The sequence below is a fragment of the Leopardus geoffroyi genome, chromosome C1 (genome assembly GCF_018350155.1).
Source record: "Leopardus geoffroyi isolate Oge1 chromosome C1, O.geoffroyi_Oge1_pat1.0, whole genome shotgun sequence".
NCBI lineage: Eukaryota > Metazoa > Chordata > Mammalia > Carnivora > Felidae > Leopardus > Leopardus geoffroyi.
Window position 1 is genome coordinate 20682282 of NC_059328.1, and position 20602 is coordinate 20702883.

Consider the following 20602-nt stretch of genomic DNA (forward strand, 5'->3'; position numbering starts at 1 on the left):
CTTGAAACCCCAGGTTCCTACTGGGAAACAGTATCATTGGATACGTAGGTACCCACATGCATGAACATGAACACACACGCTACGGTGGAAAGAACCCGACCTTCGGGAGTCATAGTCCTTGGCTCAACCCTCACCATATGATCAGGGACAAGTCAATTACCCTCTCTGGCTCTTGGTTTTCTCATCTACAAAATGGGGAGATCTTATGAATGGGGAGGAATGCTTTGGGGAAACTGTATATTGCTAACAGCTTACTTATAATGCAGGTGTGAGAATTGCTGTTCAAAGCGATGGTGAATGCAGATTTCCACGCGGGGTGTATATGCAGCTGGCGTGTACTCTTCTCCATCAGCAACTTGGTTAGGTCTCTTGTTTTCTTTAATAACCATGGCCCTTCTCACCACCCTCCTGCTTCCTGCCCATTTGTCTGCCTCCCCGAAGTCTGTACTGGAGCCCAGAGGGGGTCTGGGAACCAGGCCTCATGGACTGCTTACAGGTTCTGGTTGCCTGGGAATTTGTATGTGTGGTAGAGATCGTGCCTGTGTAAATGAACGTTTGTGAATGTTCAGCTGTCTGGGTAAATACACCTGTATGTGGGCTCCTGGGTCTCTTTGGCCTCTGTGTGTTTCTAAATGTCTGTGTGTATACGTATGTGTTTAAGAGTGTACATGCATAGGATCCTAGGTTTGCTCAGTTATAGTCTGTGTGGTCAGCCGTGGGTGTGTGTGTGTGTGTGCGTGCGTGTGTGCGCACGTGTGAAAGGCTGATGTGTACCTGGGTTCAGTATCTTCAGTTATACGTATGGCTGTGTTGATCCGGCTCTATTCAGCTTTGTTTGTGTGTCCAGCTGAGCCTGTTTGCACGCCTATGAGGACATAGAAATGTGTGTCTGCCTTTGTGCGAGCACCCTGACCCCAGCTGTGGTTGGGTTTGAGTGTGCCTGTGTGTGTGCACATGCTCTGCCTGGCTCTCTGCATCGTGCTGTGTCAGGAGCTGAACCGGCTTCTGCCTGTCTCAGAGCTCTCTGGATGTGTGTGTGTGGGGCAGGGGGTGTCTCAGAGCTCTCTGGATGTGTGTGTGTGTGTGTGTGGGGGGGGGTGCGCTTGGCTGATCTTCTGCTGTCCCTGCAGGTTTCCAATCTCGAGGCCTGTGACTGCAGGCACTGGTGTCACTGTGGATCAGTGTTACCTCCCTCCTACCTCTGCCTTTTTCTGGGCTTTCAGGGTCATGGTGTGACAGTGTGTCTGGTCACGGTGTCCCCGTGGATCTGTTTTACTGTGGGTCAGTATGCGCTGGTGCGTGTGTCCACTCGTGTGTGTTGTGTAACCTCATCATTGGGTGCCTGTGTGTGTGTCAGTGGGTCCTTGTGCCATATCACTGTGTGTGCCAAAATAGCTATGTGTCAGTGTCAACATGTGTGTGAAGGTGTGTGTGCCATGGTGTGCCTGTCAGCACAATAGTGCCTCAGTGTTTGTGCAGTACCTTTGTGTAACTCCTCGGTGCATGTCTGTGTGCATGTGCATTGCATGTGAGACCCTTTGTGAAACAGTGTGTGTCTGTGTCACTGTGTTTGTGTGCCTGCTTCCCTCCTCCCTCCTATCTCCTGCCTTCTCTCTCTCTCTCTCTCTCTCTCTGTAGGAGCCAGACAACTCCCCAAGCCTGGATTAGGGACAATTTATCCACAGGCAGAGAAGGAGAATTCCAACCTGCCAGAGCCTCCCTCCTCTGGTCCATCCCCCCTTTCCCCGTGGTTGGGTGGGCACAGAAATGCAGCCCGGCAGCTCCCAAGCCCTCTGGGAGCCCCCACCTCTGCAGCTCTCCAGAGGCCCAGGAGGGCGGAAAAGATGGAAATCTGGGTGGCCCCAGAGCCCTCCAGTGGGGGTGGACTGGCTGTCCCCCATCCAGGCCCCCACAGCTCAGCTCATCTTGGCCCTGTTCTTCTACATATGGTGGTGGTGGTTGGGGGCGGGGGGTGGTAAGAAGTCTGCATGGGGTCTGCCTGGCCCTGCGGGCTAGAGGGACCTAAGGAGCAAAGCTGCTCCCAGCCCCTCCACAACCTGATACTCCCCAACTGATAAATGCCAGCTCCCCCCCACACCCCCTGAAATGGGAATAACTGGGGATCTTGCAACTGTGCCCGCACAGGCTGGGGGAGATGCTGGGAGGGGGGCAGTGTGGTGGGGGGAATGCAGGAGGGGGGGCAGGGGGGCTGAGCTGGGACTAAGGCTCCCTTCACGGTGCTCCAGGCGCAAGGCAGAATCACATGTTTCCCATTAGCTGCTCTGGCCTCCTTGTTCAGGGGGTGTTGGCTGGGGGAGATTTGTTCTGGTTGCAGACACCAGCCGAGACCACACAAGAGAGAGAGAGAGAGAGAGAGAGAGAGAGGAAGAGAGAGAGAGAGGGAGAAGGAGTGGGAGAGAGAAAGAGAGGGAGACTGAACCCCAGAGGGAAAGGAAAAGACAGAGAGGGACAGAGAATGATACACAGACACACAGAGGGAGAGAAACTGAGACAGAGAGACAGGAGAGACAGACAGGCAGTGACAGACAGAAACTGCGTGACAGGCACACAAGAACACAAAAGCCAGAGAGGCAGTGACTGGTGATGGGGAGGGGCTCAGAGGGTGGGGGACAGCCACAGTGGACGGGAAGGTGGAGACGCAGGTCAGAGGCCCGGGAGTGGGTGTCCCCAGGCACAGAGTGTGAGTGAGACCAGGAGGGACAGAGAAGAGAGATCAGCACTGGTCAAGGGACTGGGAGGGTGACAGGGGGGCGAGATGCAGGGCACACCCGGAGAGGGACTGGGTGAGGGCACGGAGATGGCCCCGGTGGCGTGTGGGCAGGGGGAGTGGAGGCTGAGAGCTGGCTGGGTGGGGGCGGCCAGCACGCCCGGAGCCTCCCGCCTCCTGACCCTCGGCGAGATAACAGGCCGAATAGTGCTGACTTGCGGTTCAGAAATCCAATATCCTCCGCGGCGCACTAATCGACTACCTGAGCTCCCGGCCCGCGCTGAGCTGCCCCGATTAATCCTGCGGCTCCACAGCCTTAATTAGTTTAACAGTTTCAGGGGCAGAAGAGGCAGGGACTGGGGTCCCCCCACGCCTGCAGGGACACAGACCCCCACGCCAACCCTGCCTGGTGCCCCACCTCCCCAGTCACCTCTGTCCCAGCCCCAGAGGCCGCTTGCCACATCGTCTGAAAAACACTGGGTCCTTCCTTCTGGGAAATAGTCCCAAGGGTTGGCACATGGGTCAGAAGGCAGGTCATGTGGGACTCAGGGACTCAGACACCCCCCCCCCCCCGCCCTCACACTTGTCCCTGTGTTCACGGCTCTGAACGCTTCCCCTGGCCAGCCCTTTGGGGTCCTGTGGTCTACACGGGAAGGCCCCGCCAACTGTGGGCCCCATACCACTGGGCAACATGTTGTCTCTTTAGGGTGAGAGACAAGCTCCCAAGTTACTGACAACCTCCCAACAGCATGAGATAATCACACATGTCACTCCCCACAACAGCATGAGATGGGCACATGGTGACATCTCACACATACCCAACAGTCAGAGACAGGCGTATGGGTTGGTAACTACCCGCCTAACAGGATGAGCGAAGTACATAACCTGTCACTTCGCCCAAAGTGTGAGATGGGCACATCTGATACCCCCAGACAACAGGAGATAGGGACACAGGTTGTCACCCTCACAATGGTGTAACTAACATGCAGCCAGGCACTCCTACACCCACGATGGGATGTGAAATGCAGAGAACCCCTCTCTCTCTCTCTCTCTCACACATACACACACACACACACACACACACACACACACACACAAGCCTTACCTCCCAGGTGTGAGGAAGGTATAGAGGACCCCTGCCCACAACCTCACCCTTTCCCCATGAGTCCTCCCTTCAGACTGCTGGAGGGGCACACAACATATCACCCCCTTACTGCTTCAGAACAGGTGACAACCCACCCCCACTGCTCCCCCATCACTGTCGCCAGCCTGGGTGGTGCTGTCCTCTGCCTGCAGAGGCGTCACAGCTCACAGGGCATGAATGTCACCCCAGCACTGCCAGAGCCGGGCACAGCCGCATGTTGCCCCAGTGATAAACACCACTGGCCCCAGGAGGAGGTGGAGGCGCACAGGGCTCTGGGCGTGACCTTGGTCCCTGGACACCAGGAGGGGAGGCGCTGTGGCCTCCCTCCTGGGAAACCTGTCTGCCTGGCGCTGCGGTAGATGAGTGCTGGGAAGGAAGCTGCCTGGCCACACGGACGACCTGGAAATGCCACCTCCCCAAGCTGCCACCCCTGCCCCATTTCTAATTGAATGTAGTGATCTAGGAAGGGGGCAGCATGAGTGGTGGAGGGACAGCTATTGCTGAGGCCTGAGGAGCTAGCTCTTCCTGTTAAGACTTCTCAGAGACGGGTGGTGGGGAGGTGGATTAGAGGCTGCTATTACCATGTCCTTAGGGCCCGGGACTGAGGAGGGAGTGTGATGACAGCTTCAGACCTGCACGGAGCCCCTAGTCCTTATGAAGGCCCCCTCTCCAAATTCAGGCCACAGAGCCTGACAAGGAGGCCAAAGTCCAGGGGCATGACTCACCCGGGGAACAGGCCCAGCCTGCTGGCCAGAGAGTGAGGGAGGCCAGGAGCCAAGGGGCCTGGGTTCAAGTCTGAGCTCCTCCCAGGCCAAGCTGAGTGACCTTGGAGCAGCAGCTCAGTCTCTATGGCTTTTGGGGAGGGGGAAGGGGCAGCAGCGAGGGAAGGGCCAGAAAGAAGCTGAGGCTGGAAACCAGCAAGCAGAGCCCTGGGGGCCATGGGAAGGAGGACACAGCAGTCCGGTCCCTGACTCCACTCTTCCTCACAAGGAACCTCAGCTTTCTGTACCTCAGTTTCTTCAGCTGTAAAGCGGGGATGGTAATGTCAGCCTCACAAGACAATGCGATACGAAGCGGGCAGGTGCTCAAAAAATGGGAGCTTCTTACTGAGGGGGGAAAATAGACTAAGAGAGAGGGTAAGAGACTTGTTCAAGCCATGGAGCAAGTTCGTAGCAGCTGAACTCAGTCTCCAGCCCCAGTTTCCCACCTGGAGCTGTTTCTGTTAAGACTGCTTGGAGGTCAATAATGAGTTGGGTGGGAGGAAGGGGAGGCTGTTGGGGTGCTGTTGGCCACAGAGCTGCCCTAGCGTCAAGACCAAGGAAACTGACAGGAGTCTGCTATACATCCTGACCTTCACCCTAAACCCCACTTGGCTCATCTTCAAACACTGGACCAGAGGGCCAGATCTAAGGGAGGAGGCAGCCCACAAACCAGCCTATGACCAGTGCCTGGATCTGGTGCTTAGAAGGACTGGGGTGTCTGGGATGTCAGTGTGCAGAATCTGCTTGTTGTCCAGGAGCCCAGAGAGGGACAGGCCTAGCCTGAGGTCACACAGCATGACAGCAGCAGAGCCCAGAGCCCTGGCCAGGGACAGTCTCAGAGCAGAGTCCCTCTAGCCCCTGGGGATGGCTGGAGCTGGGGGAGCCCTGGGGGACTGAGCAAAACGTGGCGACAGATGGCCTGCCGAGGCAGCGGCGATCTGGGCGGCTGGCAGGCATGCTCGCTCCCGCGCAGGGAAGCGGCTAATTTTAGCTGAGGCCTCGATGCCAGCTTTGTTCCCCCCCACCCACCCACCGAGGGGGCCCAGCATGCCTTGCGTGCAACCCGCCTCCCCCAGGCACCCCTACTCCCCCGCCTGGCCCCTTGTGAGTAGTGCCCAGACCTCAGGGTCCTAGAACTGTCTGCCTGACCAGGTCCCATCACACCCAGAGGCAAGGGCTAGGCCCTGGAGGCCTGGCACCCCCAACCCAGGGCCTGTTTCCCATGATTCCAAGCTCATTCCTTGAAGAGGGACAGTGAGGGGGAAAGAGGGCTAGAGGCCACTGCCCAGACTGGGAGAGAGGGCTTGACAGCAGGGGCTGGTGGTCCTGGGGGTGGGGCGGTGGGGTGGGGCACGGTCCTCTACTCATACTTAAGATGACCAGACCCTTATTTTACCCCTACCCTGAGACAGATTCCTCTGTGCTGGAGTCCCCATGGTGTCGATAAGCAAGGGGGCAGAAGTTACTCTAACCCTTCCCTGTTCTGCATAACTTTAACTTTGTTCCAGGAACTCAAAGTACTTTAAAGAAGTCAGAAATAGAGCTAGGGTGGTACCCTTGTGCCACTGGGGGAAACTGAGGCACAGTCGGAGACCGCCATCATTATAGCAGGGGACGAAACCAATCCCAGGAATTGGTGAGGCCCAGACATGCTCTTCTTTGAGTTCTTACAGCCAGGGGGATTCTTGGGCCAGCTCAGCCCCTGGAACTACTCTCTGCCCTGGCCTGGACTGGTAGAAGGTAGACTAGATGGATGGAGTCTGTGCTCTTAAAGCCTGGCAAGGCTGGCACTCTTGGCATCTGGCACCCCATCTCCTATAGGCTCTCTGACCTTAGAACCTCCCTTCCCCACCTCAGATTCAACTATAGATGCCCAACAAGGTACCAGCGCATCTGGCCCCTATTTGAAAGGGGACTCCTTTGGGGTGACTCTTGGAGGGGGGGGACCATCCCTGTTCCAACCCAGGGGCCACGAGGGAAATGACCAAATGGAAAATAGAGGAAGACTACTTGAAAGAAATCTATGTAATTAGAGGAGAGAGTCAGAGGAAGAGAAGAGGGAGGGCAAAACGAAGTAAGGAATCAGATTCAGGAAGAGAGAGAAAGGGGAAGAGCACGGGGGCAAAAGACACAGGGCAGAATGATGCTTAAAGAGAAGGAGACGGGGCAGGGAGGGGATGAGAGAGACAGAGGACAGGATGCTGGAGGAAGGAACACAGCAAAAGAGAACTCAGAAGAGAGGGACAGAGGAGGAAGAAAAGACAAAGACACAGAGAGACAGGCAGGATGAGGCAGAGACAAAGAGAGAGAGAGAGAGAGAGAGAGAGAGAGAGAGAGAGAAAGGGAGTGCGAGATCCACACAGAGGGGAAGAGACGGAGAAGGAGCCTGCCACAGACAGGGCAAGGCACAGAGAACTAAGGACACCACAGGGAGCTGGAGACAGACAGGGATTGACACACCCAGAGACCAAGAGAGACAGTCGGAGAGGGTGAGACACAGAGAATGGGGCGGGAAGAAGGGGGGAGACCCTAAGTGATAGAGTGTATGTGTGTGAGGGGGGACAGCACAGAGTGAGGAGGGAGGGGGCATGAGGAGGGGGGAGATGTCGTCGCCAGAGCTGGGGGGGACAGAGGACAGAAATGGAATGTGGGTCTGGGCATGAGGCTCACAGATGCATCGGCTCCGGTTTCAGCTGGGGCAGTTGGCTGATGGGGGGGCGGTGGGGGGGAAGGAAGGAGCAGAGCTGGTGAGGGGGGGGGCCTGTTGCCATGGCTGCAGGCACTGCAGGGGCACAGTCGGCTGGCACTTGGAGTTCTGGGCATGGTAGGGGGCTGACTGAGGGGAAAAAAAGGGGGGGGGGGTGATGAAGAAGCCTCGCCCCTGCCCTCAGGGCTCTACCGGGAAGAAAGTTTCCAGACAGAGGATGGGTGAGGTTGGGGCTGAGGAGGGCCCTGGGCCCTGCTCCACCCCACGGAGGCTGCCAGTGGGGCATGGCTCTACAGGTCGCCTGTGGGCATCCCAGGTTCCCACCCGGGCCTCAGGCTAGCCCCTGGGGACCCTCTGGCTCCATCCCCTCCAGTCTAGCTGAAGATCCCGCATGCTGCTGCTGCTGTTTTTGCTTGCAGGGGAGCAGCAAGATTGTGAATTCAGGATCTGTAATCCTAACGCAGAGCCCAGGCCTACCGGGCTCCAGTTGCCAAGGCGACGGAGGGTCAGAGGGCAGCGCGGGGCGCCCGCTCCTCCAAGTCAGAATCCCAATTGTTAAAGCCCAAGAATAAACAGCTGAAGCGGCCGTGGGGGGGCTGGGAGGGGGGCTGAGGTCTGCATCGGCTCAGTGTGGTGTTGTCAAGCGAGATGTCACTAATTGTCTGAAGGAACGGGCTGAGGCAGCTCTTAACTGCTTCTGTGCCACCGGAGACACCTTGGCTGCCTGGCCCCATCCCCCGGGCCTCCCAGCATTCCACTGGGCCAGCTTGGTGCTGGGATTGCTGGCCCAGCATAATCTCTGCCTCTCTTGCACTGAACCCCCACATACTTTGGCTCCCAACACTCCTCCCAACTTGGAACCTCCCACCTGCAAGCTAAATCTTTATGTCCCCAGAACCAGTACCCCCCCCCCAACTACTGGGCCCACAATACAGCCCTGAACTGCCCATTTGGCCTGCAAAACCCCTCCCTGCTCCCCCAGCATCTCCACCTCAGCCTCCCAGAAGTCAGGGATCCTGGTACAAGGTGTATAGATTGCAGAGATCAGACTTTGGGCTCTTCTGATCTTTGGAGGGTAGACAAAGGCCCTCCTATAGCAAAAAGGAAGGTCTATGGCATCTTTCTGTGCAACTCCTGACTCAGTCACACACCAGAACCAAAAACCCGAGTGGGGCCAGGAAACCCCATTTCTAGCTTTGGTTGTTCTACCTACTTTCTGCGTGACTTTTGACAGGGTCCTCTCCCTCTGCAGCTTGCTTCATCTATCATCCATCCTGAACATCTAGTAGTGCCTATGCTGAGCCAGGCTGTGTCTGGAGCCCCTGCCCAGAGGAACTCCCAATCCAGTGGGTGAGAAAGGCTCATAATACAAAGTAGAAAACAATCTGAGATCCATCAGGTAAGATACTCCATGAAAAACACAGAGCAGTTTGGTACACAGTAAACTGATCATTGGACTACAGCTAGTTAGTGGTACACTGGTATCCCGTTATTACAGAGAGTCGCTAAAAGGGGGGGAGGTAATCAGAAAAAAGACGGGGGAGGGCGAGGCCGGTTCTGGAAGGCTTCCTGCAGAAGGTGGTAGCTGGTAAGATTTGGATAGGTGAGCAAGGTAGAGTGTTCCCTGTGAGAGGTCTTGTGAGCTCCTTCAAAGGGAGCTGAGCTCCAAGGTCTCAGGGTCGCATGTTCAGCCCCTCCCAGAGCAGGAAGGAGGAGGCCCTCTGTGGTCTCCCAGCCCCACACGCCAGGCCCTGCCTCCTTCTCCACCCACCGAGCCTCCGGATAGCAAGAGATTGGTGCCTGGAGTGGGGGCGGAGGGCGTGGGCAGGGCTCCTGGAGATTGGTAGCACCTGGAGTGATGTCACGAGAGGCGGGGTCAGGGTTTCGGGCACTCCCCCAGGCCGAAAGCCCCAGACCCCTGCCCAGGGCCAGAAGTGCGGTCCCCGGGAGGGGGCGCTCAGACCACCTGGCCACCCCTCATCAGGTGGCGGGCGGGGCTGGGGCGCTGTCCGTGGGCGGGGAGCTGGGCGCGGAAACAGGGGATCCCCCAGAGAGGGCCCAGCCCAGCCTGGGGCTGGATGCGTACAAAAGGCGACTTGTTCTTTCTTGGGATGCCTGCGCCTTCTCAAACATACCTACAGCCACACTCCAGGGACAGCTACACCCACACATTGCTGCACAAAGCCTGCCAGGGTGGGGAGTAGGGGGGCTGTCGCCAACCCAAGAGGTCACCTTTAAGAACCTTGCCCCAACCGCCTTTTGCCACAGGCTCAACACCATTCGTTTCACACCATCCCACCCCAAGTGACCTGGATACTCCCACAGCCACACACACAGCTCTGGGGACACTGATGCAGTCACATTCTCATAATTCCCCTCTCTCTCAGACCATCTGTAGCTCACCAACTCTTTCCGGCTCTAGAGTCAGACCAGGAGCTTCAACAGGGTCACCTTAGCAGATGGTCAAGCCCATTAAGGTTACTTTTTACTGAGCCCTTATTCTGTGCCCATCCTTACAATGACCTTTTGTGGGGAGTGGTATTAGTCTCATTTTGTGGGTGGGGAAACTGAGGTTTAGGTTTACTAGCTCACGTAAGGCAAAAGCAAGGATTTGAACCCAAGTCAAACTTGACTTTAGAGCCCATGTTCTTCTGTGTATTGTCTCTACCAATCATACCACCTTACATTCTAACACCCCACCACACACACAACCGCGGACGGCAAAACAATCTGAGTCAAGGTGTAATTCTCCACCCCAAACACATGTCAATGTCACAGTCTAGTATCAGGCGGTTTCTCTCACTCATCAGACAGTGTACGTGTGCTGAGGGGGAAGAGCCTCTAAGCTTTGCATCTCCAAGGTTGGCCGTCAGTCATTATAAATGGGGCAGAGAGTGAGAGCAGGGCCAGAACAGGCTACCTCTAACCTTTCCAGCAGGCTCACCTCCACCTCCCCTGACCCCGGGATGACAAAGCACTGCCATACTGGCTGGGGCACCAGGCCTGCAGCTCTCCCAGACCCCTTGGGCCAAGATCCTCCCTTAGCCCCCAACCCCTGCTGAGAACAAGTAGAAACAAACTCCTTCCTGGGGATGTCAAAGCACCTTTCCTGGGGGAGGCGGCTCTGTGATCCCCTGAGCCAGCTAGGGAGAAGGATCGGGTTACTCTTTCCCCAGCTGTGCCTGGACTCCTTGGGGCTGACCTTTCACCTCATCCAGGCCAGGACCCAAAGGGGGCCCGGAGTGCAACCCTCACCTCCGGTTAACCCTCTGCATTCCTAGTCTTTTCATTGTGGGGGTGGGGGTGGGGGTGGGGGTGCTCCCAGGACCCAGAGGGTCTCAGGAAGCCCCGGCTGGGCTTGCCAACCTTTCCCCACCCTCCCATCCTGGGGTCCGGTTTCCCAGAGAGCTTTACAGAATGCTCCTCCCTGCCCCCTGCCCAAGCTGCCCTGCCCTGCCAGGATCAGATACCTCCCTCAGCCTAAGCAGCTGAAAATGACCTGGGCTATTTTCGCTCTGGGATCGCGTTGCAAACTCCCCCTTGAGCTGGCAGCTTCCCACATCCCTCCAGACCATTGCCCCCCACTCCTCATCCCTAACCCAGAGCCACTGACTTATAGGACAGGAGGACTTTTAGAGCCCACAGGCCTAAGCCCCTCAGATGGGGAGACTGAGGCCATGAGGAGTCAAGCACAGGGCCGGGCAAAGAACCAGGCTTTCTGGGGCTCCGCCCAGGTCTCTTTCTACTGTCTAGCACAGCCTGCTCTGTACCCTAGATCTCAGAGCCTCTGACCCAGCCAAAAACCCAGCCGACCTCCTCCAAGCACCGGAAAGTCACACTGGAGGCTACCCACAAGTCTCTGTGCCGCTCTGCATGTCAGAAACTGCTTCTGCCACACTCTTCTCTTTGTTTAGAAGTGGGACCAGGTCTGTACCTGTATCACAGCTATGTGGATCACGGGAATGTTTTGGCAGGTGCAAACTGGGAAGAAAGACAGGGAGACCGAGGCCCAGAGGAATGGAGGGTAGATTGATTCAGGCTTTCTGGGGTTTATGTGGCATAATGCTTCCATGTTCCCAGCAGCCCCTTGCTCCAGCTTCTTGGTACCCCCTCTCCATTCCTACCAACCCAGCCCCCCTCCAGGCCCCTGCCCCTCCACCTCAAGCCCCAGTCCTCCTGGGCAGGAATGTGACTGGTCAGGTCTGAGCTGACCACATGAGTGGCTATAAGGCGACAGACCCCCCCCCCCATCCTCCTCCCATCCCCCCAGCCTGGGGGAGCTCACATACCAAGGCAAGGTGGGGGGGGGGGGGTGCAGCTGCTTTAACCCTTTGCAGCCAGGCTTTTAGGATGAAAAAGAGAGGTAACTTTATTTCCTATGGCCACTCCCATTTAAGTGGCGCAGAACTTGGAGTTCTGCACTTGGGGGATGGGGGTGCCGGGGGGCCTGGGGATTGCAAGCAGAATTGACTTCACTGAGGAGGTGGAATGAGGGCATTTGCCCTGCTAGTCCCTGTTAAGAAAAATTATCCTTTGCCACCCCAACTGTTTAATCTCATCTCCCATGACATTTGGAAAAACAGTCAGGAGCTGGTACTGAGGAGAAGGAAAGAACAAATCATGAACCCCAACCTCAGGAGCCCCTAGTCTGATGGGAGAAATACAACCCTGCCCTGGGGAGTCTGAGGGGGGGGAGAGCAGGCACAGAGGTTGGGACAAAGAGCTGTGAGCAGAGAAGAGCATGTTGCTGCGCAGGAGTGGGAGGAAGCCAGGGCAGGAGCAGAACAAGCCAGGTGGGGTCAGATCAGGCAGGCTTCCCGGAGGCCCCTCGGCCCACACCCCTCCCCCCAGGCTCTGGAATCTCGGGGGTCAGGGCTGAGGGACAGCCCCGCCCCCTGCTCCCCTCGGGCTCAGGAATTCCACCAGCCAAGGAGGGGGGGGGGCAGCTGCTTCGGCCTCAGTCCAAGTTGGCTCCCACTGGACCGGGAACTGCAGCTCCTCCTTGGGGGGGCCCCCCACCCCCACCCAAGCCCCTGGGCTGGCCCCCAGCCCCCTCCCCTCCCCCTCCCTGGCTGGCACTGTGTGTGCCAGGCGCTGGCAGAAAACAAACCCGCCGGGGTGGGTTTGCAGGGAGCGGGGTAACCTTGACACAGTTGCGGCAGTCGCTAATGGCAGACACACACTCCGCCTGTTCTGGGGGGACTGTTGCCGTTGCTAGGAAACCGGCAGCCGCGTGAATGGAAATGGGTCAGTAAACCTGGGGAGAGATAGTGTGACACTCGAACCACTGCAGCTGCTCCAGCCCACACCGAAATCCCTCCTCTTCAATATTTATCACTCCCGCCTGGGCCCTCAGCTCCTGCCAGACCCTGCACCAGCCTGGCCCTCAGGCCCCCCCCCCCCCCAAGGCTCCACAGGGGAGGGAGGAGAGGAGAGATGGGGGGTTGCTTATCCGCTCCTTGGGGGGGCCCCCCAGGCGGGATGGAACTGGTTCTGGAGGAGATTGAACAGGAAACAGAGTCTAATCCTGTGGCGGGGAAGGGGTTAAAAGGTCAATTCACGCCTGTTCCTGACTTAGGCACCGTGGTAAAATTACTGCAAGTGTGAGCAGGCTAGCAACCGCCTGCTTGCCTACCTGCGGAGGCACTGATTAAGACAGGAGACCTCCCTCCCCGAAGAGATGGAGGGGAAAGAGGCACCCAAAACGCGGCCAGGATTCGCTCACAGCTTGAAAACACCTTCCTTTACAGCCACGCAATCTCCCTAATGTAGCCTAAGGCTTTCTAACAGCCAGAACCGATGCCTCTCGCACAATCTGATAAGCACCCCAAATGGACAGGAGCTGCTCACTGCCTTACAATAAATACAGTCCCGTACACACACCCCTCAAAACAGCCAGACACTCACTGTTCAGGAAACCTTGACGAAACCCCTACAATAGAACATGACAACTGCAATCCCGAACAGTGCGGTTCAGCTCAACACCTGTAAACAAGCCGACTAACCTAGGCACAGGCAAGACCGTACTGTGTCAGACTGTGCTGAATCTTCCATCACTTCCCAGTAGGGCTGGAGGCTCCCCGCGCTGTCTGCCCGAACCCAGAGCTTCGCTCTCTGGTTCATCTATGTTTCTTTCTTTGCCACCGCCAGCTTTCTTGTCTTGCACACACCCCAATATACGGCCCCTTCGATCGCTCTTCCGGACACACCATCCCACAAGCTAGCTGCCTCGTGCACCGCACCCCCCATTCCCTAGAGGCTGACTGGTCACTGACACACACATTCCCTTCCCCTAGAAGCAAGCGGTCTCACAGCCCCGACTGACACAAGCTCTTGTTCCTAGGCACAGGCCTCTCTACTGACAAGAGACACCCTGGGAATCAGCAGTACCACTCGCTTGGGTGCCATGCCCCCTCCGCCCACCACAATCTCTGCCAGTGTCCCTGCGCAATGTGTGTAGGGAAGGGAGGCACTCCAGTCTTCTGGAGGTGGGGATACCTCCACAGGAATCTCCCATCTGACTCGGTTCTGTGTGCTCCTATCTCCTAGGATACATCAGTCAACACAGTCTCGGAGCCTGTCAGAGCTGGAAGGTGCCGTAGGGAGTCACTAATCCAGCCTCCTCTGCTATGCAGGAGGAAATGAAGGCCCAGAGAGGGGAAGTGGCCTGCCCGAAGTCACAGAGCCCAACTGTGGCTACTGGTCCCTCTCTCTTCAGTCTCTCACGGAGAGCTCTCTATGGGTTGGAGAGAAATTGAGGGGGTACAGGAAGCCCAGGAGGGCTTCCCTGAGGCAGAAGGAGGTGGGGCTGGATTAGTCAGGAGAGGGCGTCTACAGTCCTAGAGAGGAGCTTATGAGAACTGCCCAGCAGTGGGTTCAAAGACACGGACACCTGGCAGCCCTGGAATCTGGGCCACATAAATTTGCTCGAATCTGGACTATGCCAAAATGGTCTGGTGGACATTCATCCCCCCCCCCCACTTCTTATCCCAGGGCCCCTGGCACCCCCACCCCCCAAGCTGCTTCCCCAAACCACAGGTAAAGGAAGGCTCTGTTCCCCATTGCTGGCCTTGAAAGTACATTCTAGGGAATCTCTGGCTTTTATTATTTAAATGAACCTCTGCCAGAAAGCCTCTGGGATGCTCCTGAAAGAGGTGTTCTGCTAGGTAGCTTTTATGTCCACTCCATTCTGCAGAAAAGCAAACTGAGGCTCACAGAGGCACATAGTTTGCTCAAGTTCACACAGACAACAAATGGAGCCTTGAGTTCCTTCCAGTACATAAGGAAGGCCAATCCAACAGGAAACAGGGAGAGCTGGAGGGGGGGGGGGGGTCATGGGGGGAGGGAAGGATGGGAATTGACACAGGCCCAGGCCCAACATCCTGGGCTGAGGGGGAGCCAACAGGGATCTTAATTTGAATCTGGGTATCTGGGTTCCACCCCCACCCACTCTAGCAGAGGTGGAGTGAAAGGTCAGCGCGGTGATGGGAGGGAAAGGAAAGCAGGATTCCACCAGACTCTCAGACTGCCTAAGCCATACCCCAGGGAGCCAGGCCAGGGGCTGCCCAGCTTCCCCTGGCCCAGAGCTCCCTGCCAGCCCCCACTTCCACTCCCAAGGAACATTAGAAGGAGTATTATGAAGAGACCTGGCCCCCTCTGTGGGCCTCAGTTCCTCCATCTGTACTAAGAGCTAGCTTAGCAGGAAGGACTTCTAACAGCCCTTGTGGCTTTAACAAAGTTTGGTGGCCAGTCCCCAGCACAAATTCAATGTCTCTTCCCTAGTCTGGAGCTAGCTGAGAACGTTAACTATGTGTTCAACGAATAAATGAACACCCAGTAAAACCAACATCTTTCCACCCTCCCCAGCTTGAGAGGCACTACTTACCTTGGGAAGCCAAAGTTCACAGGGTTGTTGGAGGGGAAGGGGATTCAAATACTTTAAGGGCTCTGAATGAGACTGTATGTTACACAGGTGCCCTTTATTTCCTGTCCTTACTACGTGCAGACACTGTGGTAATTGCTTTAAACATTGTGCAACTTGAAGCTCCACAAGGCCATGGCCTACCTACTATTATCTAGTTTTTCAGATGAGCAAAGGGACTAAGGAGTGAAGGGACTAGCTCAAGGTCACACAACCAGTGGGTAGCAGAGGAGGGATTCCAACTGTACCCACCTCCACTGCTTTTGTTTAAGGTGGTGAGGGTGTGCTGGGCTGGGGCAGGAAATGGAAGTTGAAGAGGGACCCTTGGCAAGGGGAGAGGTAGTCCACCCCAGGCGAGGGAGGCGCCTGAGTTGCCAAACGGTTCAACAGTTTGCAGAGCGCCAAATGGTATTGGAACTAGCAAAGTGTGGGAAAGCATCCCTTCCCCTCCCCCACAAAGGGCAAGGTAGACCTCTTTCCCTCCCCCTTCCAAAAGTGAGCCCTGAGAGGTCACTTACCTACTCCCCTGGATCTCAGGGCTCCTGTAAAAGGCACCCCCTCCCTCCCGGAGCCCTTTTCTGGACTTCAGGACCTGCAAGGTGCAGAGCTGCCCCCAAAGAAAGCTGCCGCCAACGTCCAGAAAACTGTCCAGGATTTTTCCGGCACGTCCGCCCCCCACCCGCTCGGCAGTTGCGGGGGGGTGAGGGGAGTGGCGGGGGGGGGGGTGTTGGGAGAAGACGGCCTCGCCTCCCTCCTAGAAGCCCTGGGGCTCCTCTTGCTCCAGCAGGAGGCTCTGGTCCGTAGGCCCAGCAGTTCTCGGGCCGGAACAGTCCGCCTCCGAGTTTTCCCGCCGCCGCCGCCGCCGCCGCCGCCGCCTCTCCGGCTACCTGGCAGGCCGGCGCTGCCCCCTGATCCCTGCCACCCCCCCACCCCCCTCCCAGATGAGGCCGTGGAGCTTCTGACTCCTGGAGGAGGTGACGGGCCGAGAGGGAAACCAGGCGGCTGGGGGAGGGGCGTTGCCTGCACCTGGCCCCTCTCCGCCGCCCAGGCCGGGAGGGGCGGGACTGGACCCCCGCCAGACCCGCGAAGAGCGGCGGGGGGAGGGGAGGTGTGCCGCCCTCCACTCCAGCGGCCTGGGGGCGGGTAAAGAGATGTCCCCCCACGGCCCTCGCCGCGGAGGCGCCCCCTAGGGTCGGGCTTCGAGGCGCCCCTTCCCGAGCCGCGCGCTCAGCCCGCTCCCCCGGCCGGCCGCGCTCTCCAGCTGCAGGAAATTCCAGAAGCTCTCCATCATCCCGGCGCAGCGCGCAGTCCGGGCTGCCAAGGCTCCCCGAAGGAGAGCCACATGCCGGCCGGCCGCGCGGCCCGCCCTCGCCGCCCCCCCCCCCCAACCCGGCGAGGCAGCCACGTCGGGCCGGGCGGGGGCCGGGCCGGCCGCCCCTTCCCGCGCCCCGGGCCCGGCGGAATGCGTGGCAGCCCCGGCCGGGGGCTATTTTGAGCGGGAGGGGAGCGGCCCAGCCTCGGTGTTTTCGGCTTTTTCCTGGCCCCCGGCCCGCCCTCCGCCAGCCCGGGCCCTCGGCTGCCCGCGGAGTCGGGGGGGGGGCGGGGGGGGGGAAGGTTGTCACGTGGCGGGGGAAGGGGAGGGCCGCTGCGATCCGGCTCGGGCTCAGGCCCCGGCCCAGGCCCGGGAGGCGCCCGGCGGCGGTCCGGACCTGCGTTCTCGGGCGGGCGGAGCGGCGGGATTATTAATAGCGCGCCTGGCTCGGGCGGCGGCTACAGGGCGCCCGCTACCTGTACGCCCCTCCTCGGGTGAGCACGGATGGCCTGGGCACTCCCTCCCCAGCGGCGGACTCAGGCCTCACTGGATAGCGCCACTGTGCACCAGTGGCCAATCATCGGCCTCGATTTCCTTACCTGTAAATTGGGGATGTGCTACCTGGCTTTATATGGTGGGTACCAAATAAAGGTTTTACTTGCTGTGTGCCTCTCTGAGCAAAACACCTTCCCTTTTGAGGGCCTCAGTTTTTCCATTTATAAAATGAGGGGGTCCGAGAGAACTCTTTCCAGGGGAAGAATCCCTTGCATGTGAATAATGTATTTTCACTTACAACTCAACTGAACTTATCAACTACCCAATGGTAATAGCCAACACTGAGTACTTGCCCTGCATGTATTAACTCACTTCATTATAAGGTTCCCATAAAGTAGGTAATATCCCCTTTTTGCTGATGAAGAAACTGAGGCTCAGGAAGGTTAAGTGACCTGCTAAAGTTCACACAATGGCAGAGGCCAGAGTCAGATAAACTTTGGCTCCAGAGTCTGAGTTAACTATTGAAGTACAGTGCCCTGAGATCAGCAGGACAAACACCCTTCTTAGAGGGAAGGAAACAGGTTCAACGTGTGATCTGCCAAAGTTGCCTTTGGCCAGTTAGTGGCAGAGGTGAGCATCCAATGCAGGTCTTCCAATTCCTAGTCTAATACCCCACGGCAACCCTCTGCATCTGTTCAGCTTCTGCCCTGGGGTAGCTAGCAGGTTTCCCTGGGATGGAGTCCTAGAAATGAGCACATAGGCACTATCCCCATGGCCACAAAGCTTTGTCTAGGGCCCTGGGGATCACCCTTGGTTCCCAAGGGTCTGACCCAGGCTCCTGGGCCCACAGGGTCCACTAACCCACCAAATTCTAGACTTAGCCTAGCCTCAGAGCCATGGGAGTGAAGGCACCTGGGGGGTGAGGGGAGATGGCACAGAGGGGTAACAGCCTGGGACAGGGCATGGAGTTGCTTCCTGCCCCCCTCCCTCCAGCAAGGAAGCACAAAGGCTGGCAGGCCCCCCACTCCGCCCCGGAAACCTGGCAGTTTATTTCTGTCTCTGGGCCCCCTGTTTCCACACAGTCAGTCCAGGAAGGCTGGCAGCAGCTGGCTTGGAGGGGTGGAGCTCCTGCTCCCTCAAGGGTCCAGCTGCTACCCTGCCCCACCCCCACCTGCCAGGCCAGACCAGACTCCAGAGTCGGAGGTGACTCTGGGATGAGGGAGGGAAGAGCTGGAGGCCACTTGGTCAGGACTGCAAAGGAGGGACCCCCTCCCAACTCCCAACCCAGAGCCTAAATGCTCCCCTAGGGTGAGCCAGTCTACATCCACTTCAAGTCCACTAAGAGTATAACCCCTGGCGTGTCCAACTCTATTCACTCCAGATCATTCTGGCTCATGACTCCTCTGGATCCTGGTCCCAAAGAAAAGCCCATTTCTAAACCTGTGCTGCCCAATATGGTGGAAACTAACTTGAGCACTGGGAATGTGGCTAGTTGGAATTAAGATATGTCGTAAGCACAGAATATGCATCAGGTTTGGAAGCCTAAATACGAAGAAGAAGGAAAAAAGGAAACTATTTTATAATGATTATATGTTAAAACGGTAATGTTTTGGGTATATTGGGTTACATGAAATACATTATTAACATCAATTCATTTATCGCTTTTAATTTTGTTTAATGTGACTACTAGAAAATTTAGATTATATGTATGGCTCCCATTACATTTCTATTGGACAGTGTTGTTCTAGATCATATGGTACTCTGGCTTAGGGCCAAGACTTTGCCTGCTCTAGATCAATATCTGTGTGGCTTTAGCTCACCCACTTCCCTATATTCAGACCACAACCTTACGTGTTGGTCTAAATCTCACCACCCCACACCACCCCACCCTAGCTTTCTGTGAATCTAGGCTCAGCCAGAGATTACGGCTTAGTCTGCTTTAAACCACTGTCTATTACATGTCTTGTTCACCAATTCTCAATATCTGGATCCCAGCAAGAGTGCGGTATGGACTGTTTTCCATGTTAACCGGCCTGATAGCCTGAGGCCACAACCTTATTTGCTTAGATCACTGTCTAGTAACATTTAAGATCTAGACATCCTTAGGAAGAATGAGGTTCTAGATCAAGAGTTGGCAAACTATGGCCCAAGAGCCAAATCCAACCCGCTGTTTTTATAACTCAAGTTTGATGGGAACACAGCCATGCTCATTCATTTATGCATTGTCTATGACTGCTTTCAAGGTACAATGGCAGAGTTGAGTAGTCATGACCAACACCCAATGGTCTATAGCCTAAAATTTGTATTATCGAACTCTTTACAGAAGGTTTGCCAACCTCTGTTCTAGATGACCAAGTCCAACCCACCATAAATCTAGATTCCAGCCTAAGGCTATGCCCTAGTCTAATCTAGATTACCTCCTTCCAGATGGTACTGCTGACCAGGGTCTAAACCAGAGCCTAACATGCACCACATGCTGTTTGGGTCCAGATTCCACTCTCATCTCAGGAGATGGGCCCCAATACTCTTTTCTGGGATGGAAAGGGTGTCTCCACTTCTGAGCTCCCCTAGAGGGATCAAAGCCCACTGGCCCTTCCTAATGGCCTTGGGAATGGGAAGGGAGGGTAGATACCAGAGATCGCACTGGAGGCTGAGTCAAAGAGTCAGGAATGAGTCCTCTCTTGCCAAGGGGGCAGAGCATAATCTGACCTAGAAGACAGAGTAGCCCCATACCCTACTTCTTCCCAGCAGTCTCCAGAGCAAGTCACTTACCTGGGAGTCATGTGGGACAGGTACCCTCCCCCGCCCCCCCCAGAAGCTAGACCAGGGAGCTTCAAATGGAGTCTTCATCTCTAGCTCCTCGCTTCCAACCACCTATCACCTCGGGACTGAGTGGTACCACTATCCTTTTCCACAGTTCACCTCTAGCTGTGCGTTTCCACAGCTTTCTTTGAAAATCCTCCCACATCTGACCCCTCCCTGCCATGTCCCCGTCCTCCATACTAGAATCCTAGCCTTAATTTTAGCGGTGATGATCTTGGGCTCTCGAGCTGACAGACCCAGGCTCCAATTCCAGCTTTGACTTTGGGCAAATCACTCCACCTCTCTAGGCTTCCTCAGTTTCCCCATCTGTAAAACAGAATAATAATAATGGTACCTACCTCACAGGGTTGTTGAACAGACTTCACAAGGTCATGATGTATACCACTCTGCCAAGCCCCTGGCCTGTAATAAGCATGTAATGCTACCTGCTACTTTTATTACTATTGATCACCTAATTTGGTTCCATGGATGGACTTTGGCAGATCTGTAAACCTCCCAACATTGTAACCAAAAATTTTTTTTTTGTATTTTTCTCAAGAGAAGTTCCATCATCTTCTCAAAATGGATCCTTTGCTCAAATGTTTAGGGAAAAAGAAAAAAAGAGAGGGGGTGGGGGAGTCTTTAGTTCAATCCAAATGGGGAAATAGATGGGAAAGGACTAGCCCAGGGCCCCTCAGAAAATGTGAGGCAAAAAAAAAAAAAAAATAAATA

The 20602-nt window shown here is 56.3% G+C and overlaps 1 protein-coding gene across 14 annotated transcripts in view; it reads right to left on the reverse strand.

Moving 5' to 3' along the window:
* The window catches only part of AHDC1 (AT-hook DNA binding motif containing 1), a 64230-nt gene that overhangs the window by 21207 nt on the left and 22421 nt on the right, over window positions 1-20602 (reverse strand). Inside the window, exon 1 of one of the 14 annotated variants that reach the window (XM_045476245.1) lies at window positions 15780-16173. The exons of 12 other annotated variants lie outside the window; for them this stretch is intronic. The gene's annotated coding sequence lies outside the window, so the exon portion shown is untranslated. Of the gene's footprint in view, window positions 1-255; window positions 2135-15779; window positions 16174-20602 lie in introns of those variants that run through there. One more of the 14 variants, XM_045476251.1, reaches the window with a different exon arrangement.